Source organism: Drosophila willistoni, assembly GCF_018902025.1.
Source record: "Drosophila willistoni isolate 14030-0811.24 chromosome XR unlocalized genomic scaffold, UCI_dwil_1.1 Seg143, whole genome shotgun sequence".
Taxonomy (NCBI): Eukaryota; Metazoa; Arthropoda; class Insecta; order Diptera; family Drosophilidae; genus Drosophila; species Drosophila willistoni.
The window spans coordinates 1-6,220 of record NW_025814056.1 but is presented as its reverse complement, the minus strand read 5'-3'; the positions used below and the strand labels follow the sequence as shown (position 1 = coordinate 6,220).

The following is a 6,220-nucleotide window of genomic DNA, read 5'->3' as shown; positions in this document are numbered from 1 at the left end:
AAAAAAGCTAAAGTCACCAAATTTAGTACGTATATTGGCTTAGTATGCGCGCAGAATACATATATTTTAATATGTTGCCACGCCCACTTCCGCCTCCATAATTTAGAAAAAACCGATTGGCTCTTGCAATTTTTTGACCATCGTGATCAAATTTGGCATACTAATAAATCTTATCTATTTCAACCAAACTACCAAACTTTATTGAAATCGGTCAAGAAACATACAAAATATGCGTATGAACGTATTTTGCTACGCGATCCATAAGTGCAGAATTGGCCGTTGGCTAGTGGCGGCGCTAGAGTGCTCGTGTGTTTGTAGAGTGAGCGAGATAGCATATGGTATGAGGCATGTTAAAACAATTTAATAGACATACATTTGGTTTTCGAAATTTTAAATATTTGTTTCACCTGGTGTATGGTATACCCAAGTCGGCGAGACGACTTACTTACTTCATTTTTAGTAATTACAAATTAATTCATATCATTTATGAAGTTGTAAATTTTCTTATATATATATTATGGAATGGTTTTGGTTTTTTTTAATGTGAGTTAACTTTGTTCTCAGAATACTACATGAAACATTAGATTCTAAGAAATGAAAAATCAATTAGAAGCTGTGGTGCATATTTTTTCATATCAGGTTGGGTCACAACTTCCTCGATTTCACCAAATTGAACAAGAAATACCAATTGTCGATTACGTAGAAAACCACATATAATCCTATCCGCCTTAAGGTTGCGAGTAAATCCATTTTTTTCGACTATTGGACCAAATACGTTAAAATTCTTTTCTACAAAACATAATTATATTGGATTATTTTGTGTACAACAAATTTATTTTAAGATTAAGAAACATTTACCCCATTTACCCTGCGAGCCGTTTCAGAAATCTGAAAAAACAATTTAAAGAATTTGAAGTCTTGTAATTGGACAATTTAGTTACATACATTTTTTCTTGTGGTGTCAAGTTTGGAGTTGATTCAGACGTTTGTGGTGGTTGGGGAACTAAATCTGCTAAAATAAATAAAGGAATAAATACATTTATTTAAGACACCTCAAGGTAAGTTTTACTTACCGGCAGCTTTTCCATTCTGAAGTGTCCCAGTTGGACGTCTTTGCTGAAAGAAGTTAATGTATGAATTTTAAATGTGGCTAAATACTTACATACATATTTTAGAGTACCTTGGGTTGAGTTGTAATAAAAAAAAGAAGAAATCGCAAAACATGTGTTAAATTGCTGAGCGACGCCACGCTGCACATAGGTAGATTTTGAAAAATAAGGCGGCCAAAAGTCAACAAAAAAAATCATTTTACGAACAAGTATGTAGTATTTTAAGAATGTTTTGCATACATTAGCATTGTTATAAAAGACCATATTTTTTGAGACAGATTTTTCTAAAAATAAAAATTTCAAAGGAGCTTATAACTACTTTCCCTTTCCGTCCCTGTAATATTTCTTCATTTAATAATTTATACATAGTTTCAATAATTATATGAAGTTATAGTTGGCCACCTATAGCCACCTATTCACGAAATATACTTATTCGAAGTTTTTGCGCGGCGATAAAAAAAAAAAAAATTCGAGACCCGGTGCACTGTGGTTGTGGCCATAGCCTAAAAATCAAAATATCAATCACACAATATTTTGCCAAATTGTACACAAATTGTATAACAACCTTGATGGCAAACCGGATTTTTCTGGAAATCTAACGGGACTTGCGAAAAATTCCATTGAAAACATGAACACGTGTTCATGTTTGAAGCCGGACTACGCTTTGCTTGCTTTTCGCCACAACAAAAACGCTTTTCAAAGGGATAGAACGTGTGACAGAGTACTCCAGAAAAATATTATTTATAATGAATTTTGAAGTTGAAGGTATTTACTTTAATTTATTCTTATTTGAAGATTAAATTGACAAATTAAATATTTTTTGTGTATTTTTGAATAACCTAACCTTTTTTGTGTATTTTGTGAATGTCTTTTTTCATGTTTACTTAATGTTTTAGTTGTGTTACCCCCGGCTCCCCTCATTGTGAGTGGTATAACTGTGTTTGTCAATGTTTTAAGGTAATAAAAATGAAAATGGTAGCTGCTGCTAGTTTTTTGCATTCGTTTTCGTCATTTGTGTTTGTTTATTATTTTTGTTTTGTATAATATTTTTTTATAATTTTTATTTCGACATTTCATTTTTGGTATAGGTGCGTCTTCGAATTGCGTAGGTTTATGAGAGAAGTGACGAGAAGGTATTTATTTGACCTGATGCAAGGCCAAAATATACGAACCATGGAAGAAAAACTAGATTTTTTGAAAAGTTACCTCCTCGAGTCTTCCAAAGTTTCTGAAACTATCAAAAAATCTTTGAAACATAAATTTTCACATTTCAAATCACAAGTCAAACAAAGATGGTCTGGAGCAGTAAATACTATGGAAGTATTCTTGAAAAAAATTATTTGTGGTTAGAAGGGACATTTGAAATACCAATTGATTCGTCAAATCGTCAAGGACGTCCTTGTAAACAGTTTTCTGAATCGAGTGATCGAAGCGAGAGAAGAAAGACTGAGGTAATACGAAGTTTGGTAAATCCTGAGGTGATAGTCCATGCTGCACAAGTGGTTTTGCAAAATGATGGGAAAAGAAATGCATCTAAATCCTTAAGGATATAACGAACTCACCAACACGGGCTGGCAAATATAGAAAGTCATACTCCAAGAGTAATGAAACCATTCCTCCTTTCCTTTGAAGCTCTCAAATGTTTGTTGAGGCTGATCTGACAAGGCGACAATACGAAATAATAAGAGCAACAAACAAAGGCCATTATCCCTGTTATGATCTATTATTGAAAGCTAAACAAGAATGCTATCCACCTAAAATGGCTATGAAAATTACAGCTACTAGCGCGGAACGGACCTTCAAAGACCATAATAAGATTGTTTGGCAAAATCCTTCTTCGCCACGTTTTTGTAAGCCGATTCGGTTCAGGTTCGTGAAAGAAACCACTGATGTAACCAAGGATGACCGAAGTGTCTATAGGTCAGATTGCTTTTAAATTTAATCATATTATGAAGATGACCATGGTTGATAGAAAAGTGTGTAACGCGGCAACTAACACAACCTCAACAAGTCGGTGTTACATATGTGGTGCCACATCAAAGAACTTCAATGATTTAAGTAACAAAAATGTTGTATGTCCTGAAGCATTAGAATTTGGAATTTCCATATTACACGCCAGGATAAGACTCTTTGAAAGCATTTTACCACCTGGCATATAAATTGCCAATAAAAAAATATAGAGCGAGAAAGACAACTGAAGAAAAAACATTAGAAGAACAGACAAAAAAAATAATACAAGAACGATTTCGATTAGAAACTGGACTATTGGTAGACATGCCCAAAGCCAACTTTGACAACACATACTAGTAGGCGGTTTTTCGAAAACATTTATTTGGCATCTGTCATTACAGGAATAAACCATGAACTTATATATAGATTTAAAGTTATTTTAGAAGCCATTTCCAGTGGCTTCAAAATTGATACTGCCAAATACGATGCATATGCCTTAGAAACTGCAAATCTATATATAAAGTTATATGATTGGCATCCTATGACCCCCACTATGCATAAAATTCTATTACATGGAGCTAGCATAATTGAAAATGCATTGTTGCCCATTGGACAACTATCCGAAGAATGTGGAGGTGCCTTGAGTAAAACTTGCAGCTCAAAAGAAAAAAAAAAAAAAGTAAAAAAAGAAAGGAAGGCAGCATTTAAAAGACCCGCGAATGCACTGCTTGATTGCAGAAAGAAAGTTCACCAACAAGTACCACTGGTACATTTCTTTTCCCATTATGCCAATAGCGGATAATGTCACTTTGACAATTGACTTCGGGTCTAAACGAAGATCAAAGCTAGGCATAGAGCATAGGCGAACTATCTTGATAAATTCTTTTCAAATTGGCAACCGAGCGGAACAGTCCTTTGCAGGAAGTGAGAAAAAAATTAATATTTCATTTTTTTTGTGGTTAAAATAACCCAAGTAAATTTTAAATACAAATAAATACAAGCCATCCTTCATGGGCTTGAATCGGAAATAAAAAAGAAACCATTGATGTTGGTGTTCTCTATTTCAAGATATACATTTTGAGTAAGTGCTAATTTTTCTTTGAATCATTAAAATTTGGTAATTTTTGCAAATAAAATTTTGCACGCAGATTTTCAAAGTCTCAGTATGTTCGTTCATGATGGAAAAGAAAAAGGAAATTAAAGTGTATTGCTTTGATTAAGCAGAAGGTAATTATACAGCTCTAAAGAAAAGAAAAAAAACGCATTAACGACATTCACATTTTATCATGTATGTGTATATAATTTTTTTTGTTAGACAACGTAAAGCCCAAATTTTGGTGTCAATGATTTCCAAAGCCAGAAGTCCAAGACATTTATGTTGGATAGTGCAAGCAGCGAAGAAGTTATTCACCAAAGAGACGAAGCAATTACATTGGCGACCATCTGATCAGTCAGATTTCGATACAACACGCGGCAAGCGATGAAAAGTGAAAACAGCGAAAACACGCAGCCCAAAGAATAAATTGTAACCGAGTTAAAAAGTGAAAATCAAGTAAAAAAGGGTTTAAGCCAGAAAGCCATAGTGAAAACGAAAATTTTTAACTTCTTCTTTTGCTTAAACCTAGGTAATATACTAGAATCGAAAGCTAGAATAAGTTGGTGTACAAGTAATAATTGGTAATAAGAGAAAAAAAAAAAATGCAAAAGGAGTGAAGCAAGTGAAAAAAAAAGTATACAAAGAAGAAAACGCAAAGCAACATTTCGAGCCACATTGTGCAAAACCAAAATTGTTTTTTTAAGTCGCGAGGTAACATACACTAAAAATGAAAAAAAGGAGCAAAAACAAAAAAATAAAAAAAAAATGAAATCTAATGCAAAATTGAAAGGCCAAAAAAAAAATCTATAACAGAGGAAGAAGAAAGTGAAAATATAAAAGAAAAAAAAATTTTAAAAAAAAACAAGCATGAGCAATTGCTTTACTTGGTAACGAAACAAAAAATGTGAACATAATTAATACAAAAAAAATTAAATTAAATCTATAGCCTCTACAGCAATTCCTCGAAGGCCTTCGTCGGACGCTACAAGGTGAGTTTTTTCTACTACATTTTTTTGTTACCAAAATATAAAGCGAAGTCGGAGACGTTAAGCAAGAGTATTCAATGCAAAGACAAAAGCGAAAACAATTGTCGTTGCTTATCTCCACTCCGTTTGCCCCTCTATATATTTTTATATACTTCTAATGTGTTTCGAATAAAATCATGCGTAAAGAAAAGAAAAAAGAAAATGAACTGAAAAGTGAAAAGTATCAAAAGAGAAAAGGGCAAGAGTGAATAAATATGCATAATTGTTTTATTGAAACATTTTGTATGTGAAGAGTTGAAAAAAAAATTTAACGGTTAATTTTTATACGCTGCATATGTAAGCGTTGCGTTTTGCTTTTGCACAGTGGGTCGAAGTTTAAAAAAAAAAAAGAAAAGAGAAGTTAATGTTCATGAAATTATGCCGAGTATTTAGAATATTTTTTTTTTATATTCATTTAATTATCTTTGAATATAAATCGATATGCGTTAAAGTTTCGAGCTATATATTTTTTTTAGTAATTACAAATTAATTCATATCATTTATGAAGTTGTAAATTTTCTTATATATATATTATGGAATGGTTTTGGTTTTTTTTAATGTGAGTTAACTTTGTTCTCAGAATACTACATGAAACATTAGATTCTAAGAAATGAATGATTGTGAGAATACATTAATTTAAGTGAATAATAATGATTTTTATAATGAGGTAATTTTCTGAACTTTCTTTTTGGGCAATCTAATGTGAATAAGGATGTTTGTTCTGGGATTTTCCCCTAGCGCTGAAAGGAAAATCATGGTAGGGTGGGTAGAGAGCGCGGCTGTAGATACATCTATACAGCCAACACTAGGACTATTTTCTTCTATTCTTTGCTCTCTATTCTATTTCGAGTTTCAGCACAGGGACTTTATTTAAAGTTGCTGACGTGTGAGTGGGTGAAACACATTTATCAAAGAACCACCCCAGCCGATTGTCTTGCTAGCCGCATTAGAGTCCCGCAGATGAATCGTGTTAACACCAAGATAGGCCTCACACAATAACGTATAGTTGCCGACTGCAATGGTTGGTAAGCCTTTGTGGT

At 32.9% G+C, this 6,220-nt stretch overlaps 1 long non-coding RNA gene across 2 annotated transcripts; it reads right to left on the bottom strand.

The window, feature by feature from the left end:
* Positions 1–946: 946 nt before the first annotated feature.
* LOC124460618 lies at positions 947–1,201 on the bottom strand. Of its 2 annotated transcripts, none has more exons than XR_006954521.1 (3): positions 1,181–1,201; positions 1,074–1,116; positions 947–1,009 (listed from the first exon to the last, which is right to left on the bottom strand). It is a non-coding gene; the product is annotated as an uncharacterized LOC124460618 (long non-coding RNA). The 2 variants fall into 2 exon arrangements; XR_006954520.1 differs by having other exon boundaries at positions 957–1,012.
* Positions 1,202–6,220: the final 5,019 nt, after the last annotated feature.